At 33.3% G+C, this 23867-nt stretch overlaps 1 protein-coding gene and 1 pseudogene across 8 annotated transcripts in view; one reads left to right on the forward strand and one right to left on the reverse strand.

Moving 5' to 3' along the window:
- Positions 1-23867, reverse strand: part of LOC145293082 (uncharacterized) — a 721286-nt gene that overhangs the window by 174944 nt on the left and 522475 nt on the right. The window lies entirely within an intron of this gene.
- On the forward strand, positions 17756-17872 carry LOC145293600 (5S ribosomal RNA; annotated as a pseudogene).

Below are 23867 nucleotides of genomic sequence, written 5' to 3' on the forward strand. Positions count from 1 at the left end.
AATTAGTTGAGGAAATCTCTAGTTATTTATAACGAGTGGACTGAAACATACCCATTAATGTGTTACGATACGCACATGTTTATGTAAAGTTAGAAAAAAAGAAGATATTTTGCTCTACCTTGGTATTGAGTACTCGGTTAAATTCGTGGGATGCTTCATTTTTTAACAATATTAACCTTAGATTATATATATATATATATATATATATATATATATATATATATATATGCATCCATACACCTATGACTCTAGTTATGTACTATATATTTTAGCATCTCCCACTGTTTTAAGCCTCTCTTCGGTATCTACATATTTTCTGCTCTATAGCCTTAAAAATAGTCTTCTATTTCTTTATATATCTCTCTTTCTCTTTCTCCAGGAGCCATGAAAGCCAACAAACTGGAAATCCAAGACTCGAGTTTCGCCCTCACTTTGGCTCATCAGTTTAGACACATCCGAACTCAGGATTCGAAACCCGAGCCCTCTACCAACTAAGCAAACGCGCCGCACACAAGAAAGTCTAATTAACCATCATGGATCAAACAAACCGCAACAAAATCCGACAGTGGAATGAACCTCCTTGTGTCACAAACAAGAGATGTGATCATCGCAATCAGCCTTAACCCAAGCCCATGTCTTACTAGTGGGACTTTTATACTTGCTAGGGATGTCTTCACAACAAGCCTATCCTAACGAGCAATAAGTATTTACAGAATGTGTGTGAGAATATATAATTATTTCCACAGCCAGACAACATCGCAGCTCACAAGAACCATGGCTAAATAATGAACCCAAATGAAGGCGAAATTCGAGTCTTGGACTTCCAGTTTGTTGACTTTCATGACTCTTGTGAACTGCAATGTTGTTGTCTTTCTCATTCTGACATTAATATTAAAATCCGAGCATTTTTCTGTTTAAAAATCATAGAAATTATCTCCTTTATATATTCAGTCATGGATATGCAAGCGACTACATAAAGATTAATTATTTTTCATATTCCTTTGAAAAATATTCCTCAAGTAATTAATTGTGCACTTTTATTGTATCTTATTATGAAGTCTATTTATGCATAGTCCTAGTGATATATGGCCGAGTGGTCCTAGACGTTGTATCAGTTTACAGTTACCCAAAGTTGCTGAGTTCAATCCTGAACGAAGGCAGTGAAAAGTAACATTTAAAACAGAGAATCAGCAACTATGTCCAAGAGCCTAGCTGGAATCCGAACACGGTACCCCCGTAATAATAATAAAGGTTTGGGTTCGAGATTCCTAACAAACGGTTCCCCAGATCGATACAAAACACCTGATGAAGGCCGAAGGGCAAAACCGCCGAAACTCAGTCCGACAATCATTTTATAATAATCTTATCGAGGTGACACTACTGTATACCTACTTTTGCACGTGCTTGTATATATATATATATATATATATATATATATATATATATATATATATATATATATGGTATATTTAGTCAGCATATTCTCGTTGAGACAAATTTTATTAAAAAGCACGGAATTGTTCAATATTTTTTTTTTTACTTTCTCTAATTTCCGAAAAATGTTTTTTTTTTTTTTGCGTTTTTCTCAAAATTGTTTAGGTCGGATCCATAAGTTTCTTTGGCGAGCGCTTTCGATGGAAGTACTTCTATCATCCTCAGGCATATTGAATTATAAAGATGGTTTTTCATTTTGTACACACACACACACACACACACACACACACACACACACACACACACACACACACACACACACACATATATATATATTTATTATGAGATTTTTTTTATTATTCGGAGATTGGAGAAAGTAATAGTGAAACGGAAAAATTCCGTGCTTTTAATTACACTTTTTTCAATATATATTTCATTTTGTATATATATATATATATATATATATATATATATATATATATATATATATATATATATATATATATATATATATCATTTTGTACATATATATATACATATATATATATGCGTGCGTGTGTATATATATATTTATATATATTTGTACATATATATAAAATAATTACTATAATTATTTTTTAATATTTACAGACACTAATGTTACATCCTTTCGAGAATAATACGTGCAGGAAGTCACGATTACCGCCGATTAGCAAAAAACATGCCCCTCGGCCGGCCTTAACCGCGGCAAGAATTTAGTTTTAATTAACATTTATAAAGTGTAAATGTCATTCAAGAAGGTCTAGAAAAATCAAGTGATTTTAAAATCATGACCTACACATGTGAGCTAACTGACCGACTTTTTTCATTTCAACGTACATGCTTAACGATTTAACCAGTTCTTAAAGGGTATATATATATATATATATATATATATATATATATATATATATATATATATATATATATATATATATATGATAGAAAAATCTTATTGTAAATAAATTAAAATTCTAAAAAAACATTAAAACCTGTAAAGAAGGTTTCAAGAATTTTTAATTATCCGACAAGGAGTACATATAAGCCGGAAAGATCTTATTCCGCGGAGTTTCGAAAAATGCAATTCTTCTTTTGTAAAATATAGGATAAATTTTGCTGATTAGTTCATTAAAAGAGACTATAACCATTAATTTAATCATATTTGCATAAAAAAGTATTTAACAGTTTGTGAAATTTTGTAAAGTTTCATAATGATTATGAAAACGGATACAAGGAAAAAGTAGAAGTATAAAAGGATATTGTAAAATTCTGTTGAATAAGAAGGTAAAATCCATGAAAGACATGTTAAAATCCAATAATGTCCATTAAAAATCCATGAAAGACATATTAAAATCCAATAATGTCCATTAAAAATCCATGAAAGACATGTTAAAATCCAATAATGTCCATTAAAAATCCATGAAAGACATGTTAAAATCCAATAATGTCCATTAAAATCCATGAAAGACATGTTAAAATCCAATAATGCCCATTAAAAATCCATGAAAGACATGTTAAAATCCAATAATGTCCATTAAAAATCCATGAAAGACATGTTAAAATCAGATAATGTCCATTACAAATCCATAATAACAGGAAAAAGAATCACCAATGTCCAGGATAAGTTCATACCTCCAGAAAATCCATCGAATCACGGAGGAGTAAAATTCAAGTTTTTAAAAATCCAATTTTTAAAGTATAGGAGAAAAAGGCGGTAGGACATAGCGAAACAATTTCAGCTAATGGAAAAAGTGAAACGAAGACTCAAGGGTAGCAATAAAAATTGGAATTGAGAAAGGGAAAGTAAAAAAAGAAAGAAAAATGAAAAAGAAGAAAAGACAAGAGGAAAAAAGAATAATAAGAAACCGAAAGAAAAATAGACATAGTGAAGAGAAAAGAGACGAAAAAGAGGAAGAGGAAGAACAGATAAATATAGATCAGGTGAGATTATTGTGACCCAAACAGAAAGATAATTATGCGAAATGAAAATTCAAATTTATTTATTAAAAATTGGCACATATACACACATATATGCATATATATATATATATATATATATATATATATATATATATATATATATATATATATATATACATCGACTTACATATGTACATATACACACATACACCTACATATACGCAGATATACTGTATATAACAGCTCCTCTAGTTTCAAAAAATAATAATGAAGAGGAATAAAAGAAATCTCACATATTAAGTGAATTCATAGCCTAAGGTGTAAGAAGCAAGGTCAGTAATATTAATATGTTGCATTTGAATGTTTCTTGTGTTTATATTAGGAAAAAAATTCACTTTTAGAATTTATTATGTTGATAGTCGGAGGCGAAAGTAATTATAGTTTCAGATATTCAAAAGTGACACGACTTAGAACCTAGGGGTGTAATACTTTTTGAAGTATAGCCCAATTAATAGAGAAAAGGGTGTTTTTAGGTTTAAGTTTTTTAGTTAAAGTGGTTAGCGATGTTTCCTGGCTATTATCAGTGATTTCATCATTAAAGATAGAAATATGGTTAGATATTATGACCTTTCTTAATATAAGTGTATATATTACCTGGTGTTCGCGTAGTGTTACTGGTTTGTAGATTTCTGTTAGGGTTGGGGGTAGGGTTATGGTTTAATTCAAAATTGTTATAATTAACAATAGCAGATTCAATCTTTACGGGGATATTGGAATCTGTATTTCAAGGGGAGTTTCTAATAATATAAATGTTTTTAGAAATGTAAGGCGGGTTATTATTATTATTATTATTATTATTATTATTATTATTATTATTAATATTATCATCACTATATTTATCAGTATTGATATTATTATTTATGTTGTTAGTTGTGATATGGTTGTTTGCGAGTGAAACGGTTGGTGGAACGGTTGGTTCACTCATTGGAGCTGTATTTTAAGTAGTTAATGGATGGGCGATTTATGTTATAGGAGGATTATTTACAACTACTGTACACGATTATATGACATCCCTATGGATGAAATCGTTTCTGAGTTGGCGTTCTTGCTTATTGTTACAACTGCAGTTAGCTTTTTGGTAAAGTGGTGGTCTGGCTAATTTGATTTTTTTTATTGTCTGTTCTAAGTTACGCATGTTCAGTACGGAAATTTTAATTGAATTTTTTTAAATCAAATATGGTACTGTTACTATGTGGTTGCTTAAACGAATTTTCTACAATCTTAAAAACTTTTTTTTCTATATTTGTTTTAACATTTGAGATGAAGCGGGGGGGTTAAACCAAATATTTTTCTTTTTCCTAGGGGGTGGCTTGTTATGATTATTGTACTGGGCGGAGCTATTTTAGTAAGCAGTTGGATTTTACAGCTGGTGTTAGATGGAATAGATTGTTTTCTAGAATCTGATATATTTTTAGTCATATTATGCGTTATTACGGATGTTGGACGGCTAGTAACGGGGTTATTGTGGTTAAATTGCATTTTTTCATTATACCCTGAAGGTTTTAAGTTGTTATTGAAGAAGGTTACATTTTTGTTGAAAGTTTTCGTGCCTGCAGGAAGAAAAGAAATGCTTCTAGAGACAGAATGTACTATGGATTTTATAATAGAATTAGGGTTATTTGAAAACTTGTGAACAGAAAATAGATTTAAATTGGGCTTATGGTAGCGACCGTATGATTCTGTATTGAGGTTTAAGGTGGTATCAAGAAAATTAGAATTTTTTGTCGTGTTCAATTGTTTAAAAGAGCTATGTAATTTCGTAAGAGTTTTATTATATTCCCTTGATTTTGCTCTAGTAGCGAATAGAGCATTATCTCTCTAAAGACCCCCTTGGATGTGTTTAAAATGATGTTTCAGTTCTTTCAAAAGGTAAAGGCCTATTAAGTCCGTTACCTCAGCAGAATCTGAAGCATCCATTTTGCATATTGAAGTTATTGGAGGTGTTTTTTGTCCAAAATTTGTTGTTGAAGTGTTTAAGAAATCTTCTAGCTAATGTAGTTTCCAAATGTGTTAAATAATTTCTTTTAACGAAAATAAGAACCTTATTTAAGAGTCAGATAAATGGACTTGTAATAGTTATTGATTTCTATGGTTATAAAATTGAGAGTATGTTTATGTTTTAGGACAGGAAACCAGTTAATTACGATGTCTGAATTTTTCCAGAAAGAGACGCTAACTTTTTCTCTAATAGAAAGGATAAGTCTATCCTGGGTTTTCTTACTTACTGAATCTAAGTCAGAACTAGATGGGCCGATCAATCTAATAGATGAGTTGTCGTAAAAATTGATTTTATGCTCCTTAAGGGTAAATCTAGATGTGCCTAGTGAGAGTATTTCGGTGGCATTATGGATATTCATAGGGGTCAATAATATCTTAGCCTCTAAATTTATGGGATTCAGAGTAACGGTCTTGTATTAAGTAGATATTAGTAAGTCCTTACATTCTTTTCTTTTTTTTCTTTTTTCTTCTTTTTTCTTTTTTTTAAATGGAGAATAGATAATACACTGTGGTTGTGTTATCGGCAACTCCAGTAACTCTCGCTTCTCCTTTTTTGTCCCTCAGTCCTCATTTCTAATGAGTGATTTTTCTGACAAAGGGTGAAGAAAAAGCTGCTTTCCAGGTCGGTAATAATTCCTGAGATGTCGGAAAATTTTCTGTTTCTATGTCTATCCTTGTGGCCACGTCACTAGTAAGGGTGGAGGTAAACATTTCATCTGGGCTGACGTTACCCGCCTGATAGTCAGGGACCCGAACCTTGGATTAACCACTAAGGAGGCTGTCCTATGAGAAGGTGTAAAGTACTGGGGCTGCTGTATTACCATTTGGTGAATGGATTCTGGACCATATAGTAGTTTCTGGTGGGGCCTCTCGATGCCATACTAGTGGGTAATTGTTACAGCTTTACCTTATCATGTGCTACAAAGAAAGTCCTCTCTTTCTCTCTCTTACTTTCCCTCTCTGTCCTACTCTAATCAAGTCTGTCGACCTGTTCCACAAACTACAAAAACTCAACATGAAGTATATAAAAAAACCCTAAAAAACACAAATAAATCTAGAACCCCATGCTCCAACGTAGACCCCTACTACAATGTCTCCTTCTCCAACATCGGGGGTCTACGTTCTTCCAGAGGGTGAAACTCAATTACAGGAGACGAAACCGGACTTACTCTTTCTAAGCGAAACTGGCATAGGGCTGACCACTTCCCTAGATGAGTTCATAATAAAAGGATACTCTAACTTAACATCTAAATCTGACCCCAAAGATCGCCATGGACATGGAATATGCGCCTACATTAAATATGGCTTCCCGTGTTGAAGAAATATCTCCAGAGAAGACACTAATTTACCTTATATGTGCTTCCGGGTTGCACTTGCTTACACCACAGCATTCCTATTTTCCCTCTATCGCCCCACAACAGCGGGGTTACTGTCCTTAAGAGTATATCTATCTCCCCTGGGATCCTCCGATCACACGGTTGTATCAGTTAAGATAAAAATGAAATACAATAACTCTTCAGATGTACCTCTCGACCGTTCTGTATATTGATACGCTATGGCTGACTGTGATAGCTTCCGTACATTCATATCTGATCTACCTCTGCATTCCATGTTTAAAAAGGATGTACCCTTTATAGTATCAGACCTGACCGAATTGTTAATTGTAGGCATAGACCGATTCATACCATCCAAAAAATTCCAACAAAACCTAACAGCCAGTCATGGTTCTCCCCAGAATGTGCTGCTGCCATTGCGCACAGAAATCACTTTTTCCATAGCTACAAACATAATAGATGTACTGAGACTAAAGCTGCCTTCAGGACTGCCAGCAACCACTGTAAAAAAGTAATAAAAAATGCAAGAGAGCTATCTGCTCAATCCGTCAAATCCAAAGTAGCTAAGCAGCGGCTTGGTTCCCACCAGTTTTCGCAAATAGCAAACAGGATCCTGAACAGATGCGTGCGTTCTATCCCAACCATCATCAATGGACCTGAGGTCATCTCATCAGCATCAGACAAGGCCAAACTATCCGCCAAGAACTTTGAAGCTAACTCTACCCTTGCGACGAAGGGCATCAACTCTCCGTATTTCCTCCTACAACTCACAAAACACTATCCAACATACAAATATCTGTGCACAAGGTCGCCAAACTAATCAAGAACCTTGATTCCAGTAAAGTAACTGGCCCAGACGGTATTCCAGTTATAGTGTTGAAAAAGCTTCGACCAGAACTTGCCCCCATACTTATAAAACTGTTTAAGCGTTGCCTTAAGGAGAAGTGCTTTCCAACACCCTGGAAAACCTCATCGGTATGCCCCGTATTTAAGAACTCAGGTGATAAATCATCTCCCTCTCAGTACAGACCAATATCTCTTGTGTGTCATGGGAAAGTTACTGGAATCCATATTAAATAAAGAAGTAGTCAACCACCTCAGCAGAAATAACCTTCTTAGTGACATGCAATATGGTTTCCGTTCTGCTAGATCTACAGCTGATGTGTTAACAGTTATATCCCATAGGATTAGTGAATCTTGAGAATGTCGAGACAAAGGCTTCCTTTCTAGGGCAATTGCTCTTAACATATCAAAGGCCCGAAGGCCATAAGGGCTCACTTTACAAGATTTTCAGCTACGGTATAACTAGAAATGTTTTCTTAATAATTAAATCATTTTTCTCTAAGTTCATAAGAGTAGTGGTTGATGGGCAGCAATCAGAGGCCCACAGTATTAATGCTGGAGTCCCCCAGGGGTCCATCCTGGCCCCAACTCTCTTCCTGATCTACATCAATGATCTCCCAAAACACATACTTAAATCATTCGTTGACATCTATGCTGATGACATGACCATCTATGGCAACACATCAAAGGCCGTAAATGACAAAGCTCTATCTGATTCTCTCTCCTCTGATCCTGGGCGCGTGGTACAATAGGGGAAGAGATGGCTGGTTACTTTTAATGCATCTAAAACCAAGCTCTTAACTTTGCATCATAAACTCTCTGTTCATCATCTAGCGTCAATTGAAATGGATGGCTCTCGTCTTGGGGAGGCTCCATGTTTTGACAAGATCCTGGGTTTGACCTTTACTCCTGATCTTAAATGGAACACGTACATCAAGTCTGTTGTCCGGGCCGCTGGGAAAATGGTGGGATCCTTCTACCTCTCCAGAAGATATCTCACTACTGATGCAATTCTCTATCTCTATAAAAGCCAAGTACGTCCAAGGATAGAGTACTACTGCCACATCTGGGCTGGAGCTTCAAAAAACAGCCTATCCTGCCTTGACAAAGTACAAAATAGACTTCGTGGCTTAGTGGGGGATGCTCTCTTCTCTTCCCTACAACCGCTCTTCCACAGAAAAGACGTTGCGAGCCTATCTTTGTTTTATCGTTATTTCCATGGCAAGTGATCATCTGAGCTCCAATCTCTGGTCCCTCCTCCCCAATCGTTCATGATAAACACCCGTCTAGCTAAAACCACTGTCAGTAATTTCCCCCACTCTTTATTTGTGCCTAAATCAAAACGTAAATTCCAGGAACATAGATTTTTTCTGAGAAGTGCAGGCCTGTGGACTTCTTTTCCGTTTGCCTGTTTCCCACCTGACTACAACTTGGACGTCTTCAAGTCCAACATAAACAAATTCCTGATTAATCGCCCCCTTAAGTAAGGCACTTTATCAAATCTCCAATACCAACGATTACTACGATATTATCCCATTGATTACTGTACACAAAATAATCCTTATCCCCGAGTGTCTTCCGGGCCTTGATAAGTGGTGATCCCCATGTAAAAAAGAGTATTTTATGAAACTATTTTATAAGATTTATAAATGAGTTTTTGTACGTTGGACAGTCGAGCCTTTTGTTTCATCGGCGAATACCTTATTTCGGGAAGTTCCGAAAAATTCAATTCTTCTCATCAAAGGAAAGAGGTTTGCACAATATGCAATAAATTTTGAAAATTAGTGTATAAAAAAACTAAAAAGAGGAATTGAATCATAATTGCATAAAAAAGTTTTTAGCAGTTTCTAAAAGTTTATAAAGTTTCATAAAAATTGTTGCAATATTTTGGGTTAATGGGGTATGATCCCACACAGTCAGACGATTCTATTTATAAACGATGCTGCTAAGAACTGACGAATCAAATTAATTCACGTTCTGCTACCAACCAATCAGAAACCAGAATTGCTTCATAAATATTAAACCTTTTCTGGGGCAATTTGTCATGTTCTGTTCCCGGGTTTTGACACGGTAAGAATATTTTGTTTTGTGGAACTGTCTACTACAAACAAGTCACCTCCCAGGACTTGTGTGTAACAGCGAACCATCTGAAACTGTTCTGAAACTCAAAATGGCTTGCACTTCTAGCATATACTAGCAGGCCGAAACCAAAACGTTTAATTTACGATTTACTTTTTATTTTGACGTTAATGCCTGAGCTATAGAAATGTTTGCTGCAAGGCTAAAAATTAAAACATGAACTAATTGTTATTACGTTACACATGCATATTCATAATGCAGTCGTTCGACCTTCACCTGGCAAATTCCATTTTCTATAAATTTTCACACTTATGAACCGATTTTCCTCGGCTAAAACCCAGATATAGAATTTCGCTTGGGTTTGAATGCCCTGTATATGAAGTTTCATGTCTATAGACCAAAAACTGACAGAGGATTTGGTAGACAAAAGTTTTTAAACAAATATACGTACGCATACATATGACCTTTTTACGCAAATATTACGCAAATATTAATAATGTAGAATATCTGCATGAATATAAGTACACGTTATAACCAAAGATGATCATTCCATAAGAAAACCGAAAAAAACTAATAGGGGATTAATTAAAATGAATGTTTAAAAGAATATGCAAATTGGGTAGATATTTTGTAGATGAATTCAATCCCATAATCCATATATAAAAAAGTTGTAATTTTTTGTTAAATAAATATGGAAAGGGGTTTTTAATATGAATATCAATACACAAAAAATATGTATAGAAGTATATATATATATATATATATATATATATATATATATATATATATATATAAGTTTGTAATCTCTAGTTACTAAAAACTAGCTGACCGAAACATGTTCATAAATGTGTAACGACACATTATTGCTTATGCAAAAAAACAAATAGAAGTATATATATATATATATATATATATATATATATATATATATATATATATATATATATATATATAAACGCACTTATTTCACATTATTGCTTACGTAAAACAAAGAGAAAGTATATATATATATATATATATATATATATATATATATATATATATATAAACGCACGTATTTCACATGTGTTCATAGATATTTGTAAGAGATACTGTTCGTTTGTAGGTCTGTCAGATTTCAGTTAGAAACGAGATTACATCGACTGTTCTTTCTTTTTCTCAATTATGTTTTTGTTTCCAATTTTAGTAATTTACGCTTTTAATCCCCACTAAGAAATTTCCTTACCTTTGTCCGCTATTTTATTAGGGCTGAGATTTTGAAAACAACCCCCAGGGGAATGTTATAGATGTGGTGAAATGGCACGTAGCCAATAGATTGGCATAGCATTAAAACGGGTATTCAAATACAAATGATTTGAACAAAAAAAAAAACAAAACAAAAATCAAACAAACAAACAAACAAAAACAGGATAATATCTAGTCGTCTGTTAGAGATATAAATATTTTAAAATTCGTCTTTTGGCTAAAGTTGAAACTTTTCTTTTATTTCCCCGTTTAAGACAACGCTGTTTGTTGTGTTTTTATAGAAGCTCACTTTTCTCAGTTAATTAATATCAAGCATAATGTTAGATAACAATATTTAGAAGTTTAATCATTATCGATCTATCTGTCAATTAATCTGTTTATCTATCTATCAAGTTATATTGTTAAAATAGTTTATATTGGGAGTTATTTATTGTTTATAGAATAAAGTGTAGCAATGCGTTTTAGCTGAGGATGTTTACATAAATTAGCAAGGTTAAATAAACAAAATAACCTTGAGCATGCATACGTGGAAAGGTCGCACATCAAGAGACGTGTGCTTTTTGAATGATGACGTAACGGAACTGAGGTTAAGAGGTCGGGAAGTTTATTCAATCGAGGAGTTGTAGTTTGGTCACAGGAGTGAACAGACGTACTTCCAGAAAGGAAGCGAAGCTGTAAGACACGAAATGCAGACACTTTGCGAAAACCATTTGAGACAGCTGAACTAAATTTATATTTAAAAAATATAAAGTGTTGTTCTGTGGTTTTACAAAAGAAGGAAGAACAGATGTCTAACTTGGTTATGGTGTTGGTCATTTCATGTTTCATCGCAGAGCTCAACAGTGAAGATAGAAGAACTCTTGAAGAAAGAACAAGTATGAAGCATATATTATTCTTCTTATAAGAAATGATACCTTTACGTAAATATGAACTGTAATAGATACCAGTGTGATAATTCTCTGATATAACATGACTCAGTTTATACGTCGATATCATATCCTCTTACTAAACAACCTAATACAGTTTATATGTTTATAACGGGTGCCGTAATCAGAACAATAACTCTCTCAACTCACATGACTGTTTTGGTGCCAAACCAACTCTCAATATAACAATAATCGTTTTGATAAATATATATATATATATATATATATATATATATATATATATATATATATGTATATATATATATATACTATTTATTCAAAAGAAGTCTACATTTAATGAGTAACCCCATTTGCATATTACATTAAAGAAAATCTATTTTGATAACTAGCTTCATGATATTAATTATTTTTTTAATAGAACCGATTTGATTGTTCAATTTAGAACTCTATAATATAAAGCTGAATGTGTGCGTGCGTGCCTGGTCACGACTAGGCCACCGTGGCCTTCGGGCCAAGATCAAAGTGTAGTATCTGTTCCGGCAGATACTGCAAGCAAAGACCATATGTGGGAGCAATCCCACATATAAGACCTTGGTCAATGTAGGGGCAACCCTTCATACCAATTGGCACTATCCCGCTCCCCTACTCCCCGGGGAGTTGGTCCCCATTTCCCCTTCACTCCTCACATTAAAAATCGGCCTTGTGCCTAATTTGCTCGGTGGGGGAGCAAATAAATACCGTGTGTATGTGTGTATGTGTGTGTGTCTGGTCACGAATCGGCTCCTATATGGTTGACTATTTTCAAAAACTGATTACATATAATGATAGAAGATGTATCGAGACACAAGAATGGGTATGTTTGATCTGGCAGAACGGTGGTTCATTAAAATTGTGGGGTCTGCGTTCGCGCCTGGTCCACAAAGTATGGAAATAAAAAATTAAAAAAAACGTTTACAAGTGTTTTTAATATAGATGTACATAATAATACTCTGATAAGTATATTTTAACTTAAATAGGGATGGTATAATAAAATTGTGGGGTCTGCGTTCGCGCCTGGCCTCCATAGAATGGAAATAGGCACAAACTTTAATAAAGACTTTTCATATACTTTGATAATTATGTTTTCATATACTTTGATAATTATGTTTCAGTTTGAAGAAATATGGTATAATAAAATCATGGGGTGTTCATTCGCACCTGACCTCCATAGAATGGAAATATGTCACAAAGTTTAACATAGTTTTTTAATATAGATCCACAGAATATTGTGATAAGTGTTTCAGTGTGAACAGGTATGGTATAATAAATTATGGGGTTTATCTATTTTATTTTTACTTTCATCATATTTTGCTTTGGTTTTGATACCCCCAAATTCAACCCAAATTTACAAGTCTTCCTTTTCATAACCTATCATACTTTCATAAATCAGAGTTCATTTTCTGTAGGCTGTTTTTGAACCCAGTCAACGACGGATACTTTTGCTAGTATTATGTAAAGTTAATTTAATTTTGACTTAATTTATTATTTAATCTAGTTTATTTTCTATTATTAAGAGCCTAATATCAGTTAAAACTGGGAAATAATCTTATTTATTTAAGCGATGAGAGTTATTTCCCCTTTAAGCTATGAAATTTATTTTGCGTTTGATTTTCATCGACCAAGATGGATGTGTTTTATACCTCTGTAAATCAAACATGTGATAACTTTTAGTAACAATTTAGGATATTCGCTGCATCTTAAATAGCATGTGACTAATCTCTCCGCCCGACAATCTGTTAAGACCGGGCCACGCCCGGTGTATAAATAGCTAGTTGTTTATAATCATGCTCTATCACCTCCATTTTCTAATGTCATCTTATAATTTCTACATTTATAGAAAAAAAATCAAGGGGTGTTTACATTTATGGATGGTGCCTATAAATAACCAAAACAACTTATAAACGTGCTTATTACTTTTTGATAAATTTATAAAGCATGTTCAAGTCTTAAATGACAGCTATTAACAAAAAACAGTTCATTATCTGGATATTTTCTTTTTAATAATACTCAATGTATAATGATTACAGTGATATATTAAAATACTAAAAGGGGTTGTTCGGCCTTATTGGGTCGTAAACTACGCTTAAATATATTTAATTCATACAGATTTCGCATTTATTAAGTTATTGCAAAAATAACATCGTATATATATATATATATATATATATATATATATATATATATAGTTGAACGTCAAAAAACAAAACAAAAAAACATTATTTTTGCACTAACCTAACATTATTACAGAGACAATTCTCTATTGAATCGCATATTGTAACTTATTATTTGTTTGTTATTTATAGGCCCTATCGTAAATGTAAACAGCTGCTGATTTTTTTACTATAAATGTAGGAATTATAAGACGACATTAGAAAATAGCAGTGATAGAGAATGGTTATAAACAACTAGCTATTTATACACCCGGCGTGGCCCGGTCTTAAACTTTTGCAGGCACTACTACAGATGATTTGGCTGTAATCGAAATACCAATATTTCAACTCAATGGTCTCTCCAGGGCCATACAATGCAATAACATAATACTTGTACTCATGCAGATTAAGGCTTGTGCTCGCGTCGGAATTTTTCGGGCAGTTTACCGAAAAACACCGAAAGGTGTTGAACCGCTGTGCCAATGAAAGCACAGTCAACGTAATTGTAGAAAACATCTAATCGCTATCATTTGTTTCTTTATGACAATAAATATTTATCTTAATTTGAACAAAAATATCGTGAAAAGAAGAAAAAAAAGCAGATTTAAAAAATATTGTTTTATTTGGTTTAATCGGACAATTATTCTCATATTATTTTCGTATTTCGGACTACTGTTCTCATCTTGAGTTATTTTCACTACGAATCGGTCGATGTAACCTTCGACTTTTTTTCAGGTGTATATTGTCGAACTCGGAAATGTCCACAAAGGCCATATGGTACAGTGGTTAGAATACTTGGAAACATCAATTGTAAAAGTTATATTCTCCTGAAGGTTTAAAGTTTCAATTCTCAGTGTGGACGACCGAAAAATATAATTGCGAATTATTTAGGACTTCTATCAAGTCATAGCTGACCGAACAAGAGTATGATACTCCCGTGAAGTAAACAAAGGGTTCCGTACCAAATCCTGTTCAAATTCCCGAGTTCAACAGAAACGTTCCCGCATTTGACAAGATACATCTGAAAAAGGTCGGTTACATCGACAGAACCCTTATGGAAATGACACTCAAGATGAAACCAGTAGTTCGGTGAATCCAAATAATAATAATAAGAATAACTAATCTTCATCTTAAAAATTAGATTTGGATTCTATTTAAAACAAAAATCACTTAAGTATTTCGTCTTTATTTGGGTACAATCATAACTACAATAAAGATATCTGTTATTTTCGTTAAAATTGGAAATATTTTCAATTTTTCATCAGCTATGGCAAATAGCTCCACTGGCTTGTGGATACCTTGGAAAAGGCAAAGGCTAAGGGAGTAACAACCCAACAAAAAATCCGGTTTGGAGTCCCGATAGGTTGATTGATGAAGGGTTGCGACACCTTTCTGACAACTCCTGTAGCTGCAATGGTTCTGACCGTATTCGCTTGCGTTTTTTTTTACATGGAGTTCACCACTTATCAAGGCCTAATTGCCACTCGGGGATAAGGGCTATTGTGTGTACAGTACTCAATGGGATAGTGTAGTAATAGTATTGGATAATTGATAAGGTGTCATTAATTAGGGTGGCGGTTCATCAGGAATTTGTTTGTGTTGGACTTGAAGACATCCAGGTGGAAGTCGGGAGGGAAACAGGCAAGCGGAACAGAGTTCCACAGGCGTGCAGTTCTAAGAAAGAAGCTTTGTTCGTGGAATCTACATTTTGATTTAGGCACAGATAAGGAGTGGGGAAATTATTGACGGTGGTTTCAGCTAGTCGGGTGTTTTTTGAAAAAGATTGGCGAGGGGGGACCAGAAAATGGAGCTCAGACGAGCACTTGCCATGGAAATAAACAAAGACAGGCTCGCTACGTCTCTTCTGTGGAAAAGAGGTTGCAAGGAAGAGAAAAGGGCATCCCCCACTAAGCTACGAAGTCTATTTTGTACTATGTCAAGGCAGGATAGGCTGTTTTTAGCAGCTCCTGCCCAGATGTGGCAGCAGTACTCCATCTTTGGACGTACTTGGTTCTTATATAGATAGAGAATTGCATCATTAGTGAGATATCTTCTGGAGTTTCCGTCGAACTTTGCTTGCAACCCCGAGAAAAACCCTGGTAACTAGGCAAACGTAGGTCTCTTATCATCCACCCAGATCTGCATCCGGAGAGGCAACTCCAGTTACGATAGCATTTCCACGGCATATGCAGTGGTGTACCAGCCTAGATGCCGAACACAATTAGACAGTAGGTTTTCGTCATTATGTTCACCTTGAGTATTATCTCCACAACGTTTCGGTCGATGTAACCTTCGATTTTCTTCAGGTGTTGCTAACTTCTTTATCCTGCCAAAAACATGGCGACTTTTACCCTTGAAGAAGGTTTAAGGTAACACCGCCCGAAACTTTGTGTTGAAAACACTAGAAAATTAGAACAATTGGTTTATTAATCCAAATAATGCTAGCAATCATATTTCATTTTTAAAATTCAGTAATAAAATAATTCGGTAATAAAAAAAAGAACTTGTTTATTTTAAATTGTAATTAAAATAAATATTTATTCAAGTCACGTACCTTACAATGATTGTTTTTTATTGATTTTAATTTTAATTTCCTTAAATTCTTGTAAAAATTGTCCTATATTTATTCATTGTATTTCCTTTGTAACAACAAAATAACAATGCTTTCATTTTTTTAATTAACTTTTTATTGAATTATATTTTTTTAATAACAAGAATAATATATTTTGCATTGAACAGATTGGATAATGTTTGCTTAAAAAAAGTCACAAAACTTTTGCTCGACAGCTTCCGGCGGTTTACGTAAACTGACCGGAAATTCCCGACAATAGCGCCGTCCTTATTCTGCATAAATATCAAAATAATGATACGTATTTAAAACATTCACAAATCAGTTATGATCGAGTGACTTAAATATTTATTTCATTTAATGGATAACATTTTTATTTAAATTTTTTCCGGCAAGATTGAACAGTGGCGAGTGATTTGGGGTAATTTATTTATCAAACCGGTAATGGTTCACTGCAAATATTCGTCAGCAGACAACAAATATAAAATACTCGACTAGCTACAACCACTATCAACAATTTTCCCCCACTCTCTATCGGTCGGTGTTTAAGTCTAAAAGCAGATTGCATGAACAAAGCTTCTTTCCTAAAACCGCTCGCCTGGGTAACACTCTTCCACTGGCTTGTTTCCCGACTACAATATCGTAGATTCAAGTCCAATATAAACAAGTTCTTATTGGGACGTTCCCTTAAATAGTCCAAATTCTACCCAATCTTCAGCATTAACCATTACTGAACTACAACCTTTGATGCATTAACCTTATCTTCGAATAGGCTTCGGGCCTTGGTAAGTGGTGACTCCCTTGCAAAAAAAAAACAACGACAAAAAAAAAACACAATACGCAACTAAGCTTCACTCCTGACCTGAAATCGTAAACCGTAGCCCAGGAAGCTGATTGCATCATTCTATCGACCCAAAAGGTATCTCACACCCAACGCAATCCTCTGCCTCTATAAGAGTCAAATACATTCTAAGATGGAATACGATTTCAACCTCTGGGGAGGAACTGCTCATAACACATTATCCTGCCTTGATAGGGTTCAAAATCGGTCTTGAAACCTAGTAAGTTATGATCTTACAACATTTTTCTCACAGAAGGGACGTTGCACATCTATCTCTGCTCTATCGTAATGATCATGGAAAGTGATTGATTGAGCTTCAGTTTATGGACTACTCCAGTTTGTACGGCATAATCACGTTGACACACCGGTTCTCGTCAGATCACCGAAGTTAAGCAACGTTGAACCTGGCTAGTATCAGATGGGTGACCGTTTGGAAATTCTAGGAGCTGTATGTGCTTTCCGTTAATCTCGGCATTGTTTCCAGCCGTCCTTAACCTCCACTTGCCACTGGTATTCAACAATATAAAACTGGAGGTGTGGTTGGAGATTGCGCAACTCTTGTCACAATAATTTCACGCGCAGGCACTCTTTCAAGGGTATCCATAGTCTATCAAGACCGAAGGAAGTCTTTTACTCCAGTAAAACATTCGCAGCAAACACTAGCTACAACCGTTGTAAACAATCACCATACTAAAACTACTGTAAACTCTAAAGCTGTGCCTAAAACTAAACCCAAATTCACTTTCCAAACATTTAACATCATTAATTCATTAACTTCAGCAGTTAAGCTATTTTATATGAATATTCTTGTGAACATTGTTGCTGTCCTTATTGACGGAAAGTATTCAATCGTATATACAGCTACTTAAACTGTTTATATAACTAATTCTGTTTCATCAACAGTTTCAGACGTTACACACACGATTGAATACTTTCCCTGAATGATGACAGTAAATATGCTTCTCCAGTGTTCACACAAATATTCATATAACATAGCTCAATCAGTAAAGTTAATAAATAAATGAGAGAAAAAAAAGGAAATATAAAACTGGAAAGTAAAAGAAAACAGTATAAAAATGAAACGAAAAAAGTTTCATGTGGTATAAAAATGAAAGAAAAAGAAAGCAGTTTCACGCGATATAAAAGTTAAACGAAAACAAATGTTTCATGCGGTATAAAAATTAAAGGCAAAAGTTTCACACTGTATAAAAATGAAACAAAAAAAAAGTTTCACACGGTATAAAAATACCGTGTGAAACTTTTTTTTGAAAGGGAAAAATCTCATTCGGTATAAAATGAAACAAAGAAGTTTCACGCGGTATAAAAATGAAAGATGAAAAAGTCTTGGTATAAAAATGAAACAAAAAAAAAGTTTCACGCGACATAAAAATGAAAGGAGAAAAAGTTTCACGCGGTATAAAAATGAAAGATGAAAAAGTCTTGGTATAAAAATGAAACAAAAAAAAAGTGTCACGCGACATAAAAATGAAAGGAGAAAAAGTTTCACGCGGTATAAAAATGAAAGAGAAAAAACAGTTTCATGCGGTATAAAAATAATACAAATGGAAATAGAGTTAAGATTTATTTCAAAATTAATTCAGATGATTGCGCTTATCTGATTTCTTATTTGTTTCTTCCCCTAAATAATAATATAAATGATCGTACGGGATGATATATGATGTAACATCCGGACTTAACAAACTGTGTAATAATCTGCAACTGTAGTAAATAACATTTGTTTTGTTCCCTGTAATTTTTGGTTATTCCCTAAGCTCAAGGAAAACCTTAGAGGCTGTCGTCAGGAGACAATTAAGAAGATGAAAAGCCTCTGACGATAGTCATGGATATGTTCACACAAAAGGATTCCATGGGACTTTCCATAAGTTGTTGGAACGGAACAACAAGTGCATTGCAGTCGGAGGAGATTACTTCAAAGGGGACTAGAGTTTCGTGTATGTACTGTCAATAATAGTGCTCATACGAAAAATTCTGGAAACTTAGTGAAAGCATCTCGTATCCGTCGGTAGAAATATCGTATTAAACTGGAAAGTTGGATATGCAAAAATGCATCGAACAAAGCAAACGGGAGAAAACTGACGATGAAATTAGTTTTGCTATAATTCACTGTAAAATTGTTGACTATAAGTGCATTTTTATTTAAGGGACATCTAGTATGTATGTATGTATGTATGTATGTATGTATGTATGTATGCATGTATGTATCTATCTACTATTATATAAAAGGATATTTGAATTTTTTCCCTATGAACTTCTAAATGGCTGGGACGATTATTTTGAAATTTCACGCAGTGAATTAAAGAAGCAACGAGTGATTTTGACTAAAGTCAACGCCTTATACAGCCTAACATCACTACTGCATTGGAAACGTGTTATCACCGTATACGCAGATTGGCCGGACCTATTAAATCAAAAGCAGCTTTTATAGGAAAATAATTTCATAAAATTAGCATTAAGTTTACAGAGGAAATTAGACCTGGAGTGTAAAGAGCAAAGTTTATTTCAATGTATTAATGAACGTAATAATACTTTTAAAAGAATAGTGCCAACAGTACTGTAGATATATAACAAGCTCAATAGATATATGTATCCTAGAGCCACATTAATATTGAGTAAAATGATAAATAATTGTTAATTATGAATCGGTTTCAAACGGAAATACAAACAAAATCAACTTGAGTGTACGATCGTTTCGGAAACGATATTAATGTTATTAAAATTGACAATGATTATTGATAATAATAAAAAAAGATTTTGATGAGGAGATTATATTCGAAGTCAAAACTTTTGTCAATTATTGTCAATAATTATTGTCAATTTTTATAAAATGAAGATCGATTCCGAAACGATCGTACACTCAAGTTGATTTTGTTTGTCTTTCCTCTTGAAACTGATTCATAATTCACAATTATCGATCTTTTTAAATACACGCACACTCGCAGGTAGTCCGACGTTGCCTGGTCGTAAACCACGCTTACATTTTATTTATGTAGATTTCAAAATTATATTTGATTATTATATCGTGTACATAATACACTAGTGTTCCCAAAAGTTAAAAAAATATGACTTGAGTACCATAAGCTAGAATAGAAACCAAAACATTTAACTTTTTTGCTGTATTCGCTATCACATAATCTTAGGACACATGAATATCAAACTTTTACAAATAAACGCAGTTAAACTTATAAATTTATATTTACACATGTGTGGGATAGAGGATACAATTTTTTCAATTTTGAATACTTAGCGATTTTCCGGATCAAAACAGAATCGAATTTGTTCCACAGGTCTAAATCCCTTGTATATATCAAATTTCAAGTTTGTGCACGAAGAATTGACATAGGAGTTTAGTAGAGACAGTTCAGTACACACATAAGGTCACTTATTTATACATATGGGAAAATAATACGTACATTGGGCATACAACGACAATAATACTAATTCTACATATAAACATTTGATAAAAGAACATAACTGTCCCCCCTCCAATCTTAGAAAGGTCCTCATTGACAACATAAAAATTATACAACATGAAAATAATATTTAAAAATTAAAAATTCTTAAAGCGTCATATATTAGAACTCTTCAACCCGCTATAAATGATATCGCATTCTAGAAAAGCAGTAACATTCTAAAATGTCTTGCGTACTTCGTATTGGACGGACTTCGTTAACAGTGTCCATGAACTTGTGGTTTTAATACTTGAATTTTAATCGACCTATATTTTTAATCGACTTTTCATCGACTCTATATATTTTTTTCGCCGTTTACTGTATATTTTAGTTTTCACTTTTAATTGTCATTTACGCTCCTTCAGACTTTTACTTCAACACCTGAAGATTATTCGTAGACGAATCGAAAGCGCTCGTGACAACAACAACTACAGAACGTTTGTTAATATTTTTGATTTTGATACAAAAAAGATGATACGGAAAATCGAGAAATAAAAAAAAGGATCATAAAGCAAAGTGTCTTAATTGCATTTAATAATATTTGCTATATTCATGAATCCAACAATGGAAAAAAATCAATAATACCTTTAAAAATATTAAAGACAATCCGAACTTGATGATTCCAGCAGACAAAACCATGAATATATACAGCATGGATTTTGAAACCTACAACAACCTAATAATGAAAGAACTCAATAAAACTATAGAGTAGCAAGCAATGAAGAACTAAATAGTATAAATTCTGAAATCTTAAAAATAAGTGAAAAAAATGAACATACAGGATAAGATAGAGGGATATACACCACTGTGCCCATGTTTTACCCTAAAAGATCATAAACCAGAATTCAACAATAATCTTAGCATTAGACTGATTTCTCCATGTATTTCAGATTTGGGAAACATTAGCAAAACAATACTAGACGAAATACTACCTAAATTAAAAAACAAAATTTACCATAACCTGTGGAAATCATCGGAAGAGGTAATTGAATGGACCGGCACACTACCCCAAGACAAAAATAGAAAATTACTTATGTTCGATATAGATTCATATTACCCCTCTATTTCACAAAATCTCTTCGAGGGAGCACTAGAACTAGCTAGAAAAATAACAATGATAACAAATTTAGAATTAGACATTATAAGACTAGCAAGAAGAACTCTAATTAAATATGATAATAAACTATGGACCAGAAAGAACAGAAACCTCAACTTTGACGTCACAATGGGGTGCGGGTAGTGCACAAGTAACGGACCTTGTAGGCCTTTATATACTAAATGAACTATATAAAACGATTCCAGAACTAAGAGGAGGACTATACCGGGATGACGCATTATTCTACTTGAACTCAACAAATAGGCTATTTAAAAAAAAAAAAAATTAAACAGTTCTTCAGTAAACTGAACCTAGATATAACAATTGACCCAAACCATAAATGTGTAAACTTCTTAGACGTAACCCTGAATCAAGACAAGAACTTCTATGAACCCTACCATAAACCTAACCAAACGCTATTCTACATAGTTCACAAGTCCAACCATCCGAATAGTATGAAAAAAGCACTTATACCTAGCATCTCAAAAAGAATATCCAAAATATCACAAAATGAAGAATTATTCAATAAAAATAAGGAATATTACAATCAAGCCTTAGCTAGATCAGGATATAAAAAACAAATTAAATTTTTTAAGGAAACTCAAAACAATAACATATGTACAGAAAGAACAATAAACAATGCAAATGTAATATCTTACAACATTTCGATGAGGAAATATAAAAAACGAAAAAAAGAGCAATAACAAATGAAAAAATAAAACATACAATAAACACAAAAAAGAAAAATGAAAAGATAGACCATAATAAAACTGAAAAAGAAGTTAAAAAGAAAAATAGAATGAAGAGCCAGACGTTGTTTAATCCACCGTTCAGCCACCATATAAAAAATAACATCCCAAGGGAATTTTACTAACTTATAGACAAAAATTTCCCGCAAGATAGTAAACTAAGTAGGATAATTAATAAAAAAAACACTGTTAAGCTATCCTTCTCAACGTCTGCTAACTTAACAAATACCATAATTGACTCAAATAACACAAAATTAAACAAATTTTTGAAAAACAGAGATAGGATAGAAAATGAATCTAACAATATAAAAGAATGTAACTACCGGGACCTTAATGAATGTCCAATGGGGGGACTGTTTAACGTCAAACGTAGTATACAAATGTGAAGTTATAACAAATAATGAAACTAAAGTATACTTGGGGAGCACCGGAACTTGCGTTAAGGAGAGATATCGTAATCACCTAGCATCGTTTAAAAATGAAATGAGAAAGAAAAGAACACCATAAATAACGAAAACAACATCAATATAGATAAAAATGAAAACAAAGGTAGAAAGGATCATAACAATAGTGACAATTACAATTACTATAACGAAAATAGAAACAGAACCAATAGCAATAACGAAAACAACCGAAAAAATACCAAAGAAAAACTCAACCACTCTAGGAGTATGGATTAAGGAATTCAAGGAAAATACAACTGATTATAAATTAAGATGGTCTATAACTGATAAAGGGGAAAATATAAACCTAGCAAATCAAAAAAATGCAACCTATGTATATTAGAATCTTGCCATATATTAATATAAAAAGAAAAATTATTAAACAAACGACTAGATGTAATTCACGGATGTTTGCACAGAAACAGCTATTTAATTTCACAAACTAGAACAGATTAGGGGAAAGATAGTAAAAACGACACGTATAATATAAGGAAAAAATGATGCAAGGGAGTTAATTCTAGATATAAAAAATGATACCATGAAAGTGACCTCCCCTCTAAAAATAAGGATCGGGTAATAATAAGAATTCAAACACTAAGCAAAAAAAGAACATGAAAATAAACACGCCTAAATATGAAAATAAAATTATATAAAATTATATGATATTTGAGACAAAAACGAAACTGAGGGTT

Source organism: Euprymna scolopes, chromosome 14 (genome assembly GCF_053919585.1).
Source record: "Euprymna scolopes isolate OS-2025 chromosome 14, ASM5391958v1, whole genome shotgun sequence".
NCBI classification, from domain to species: Eukaryota; Metazoa; Mollusca; class Cephalopoda; order Sepiida; family Sepiolidae; genus Euprymna; species Euprymna scolopes.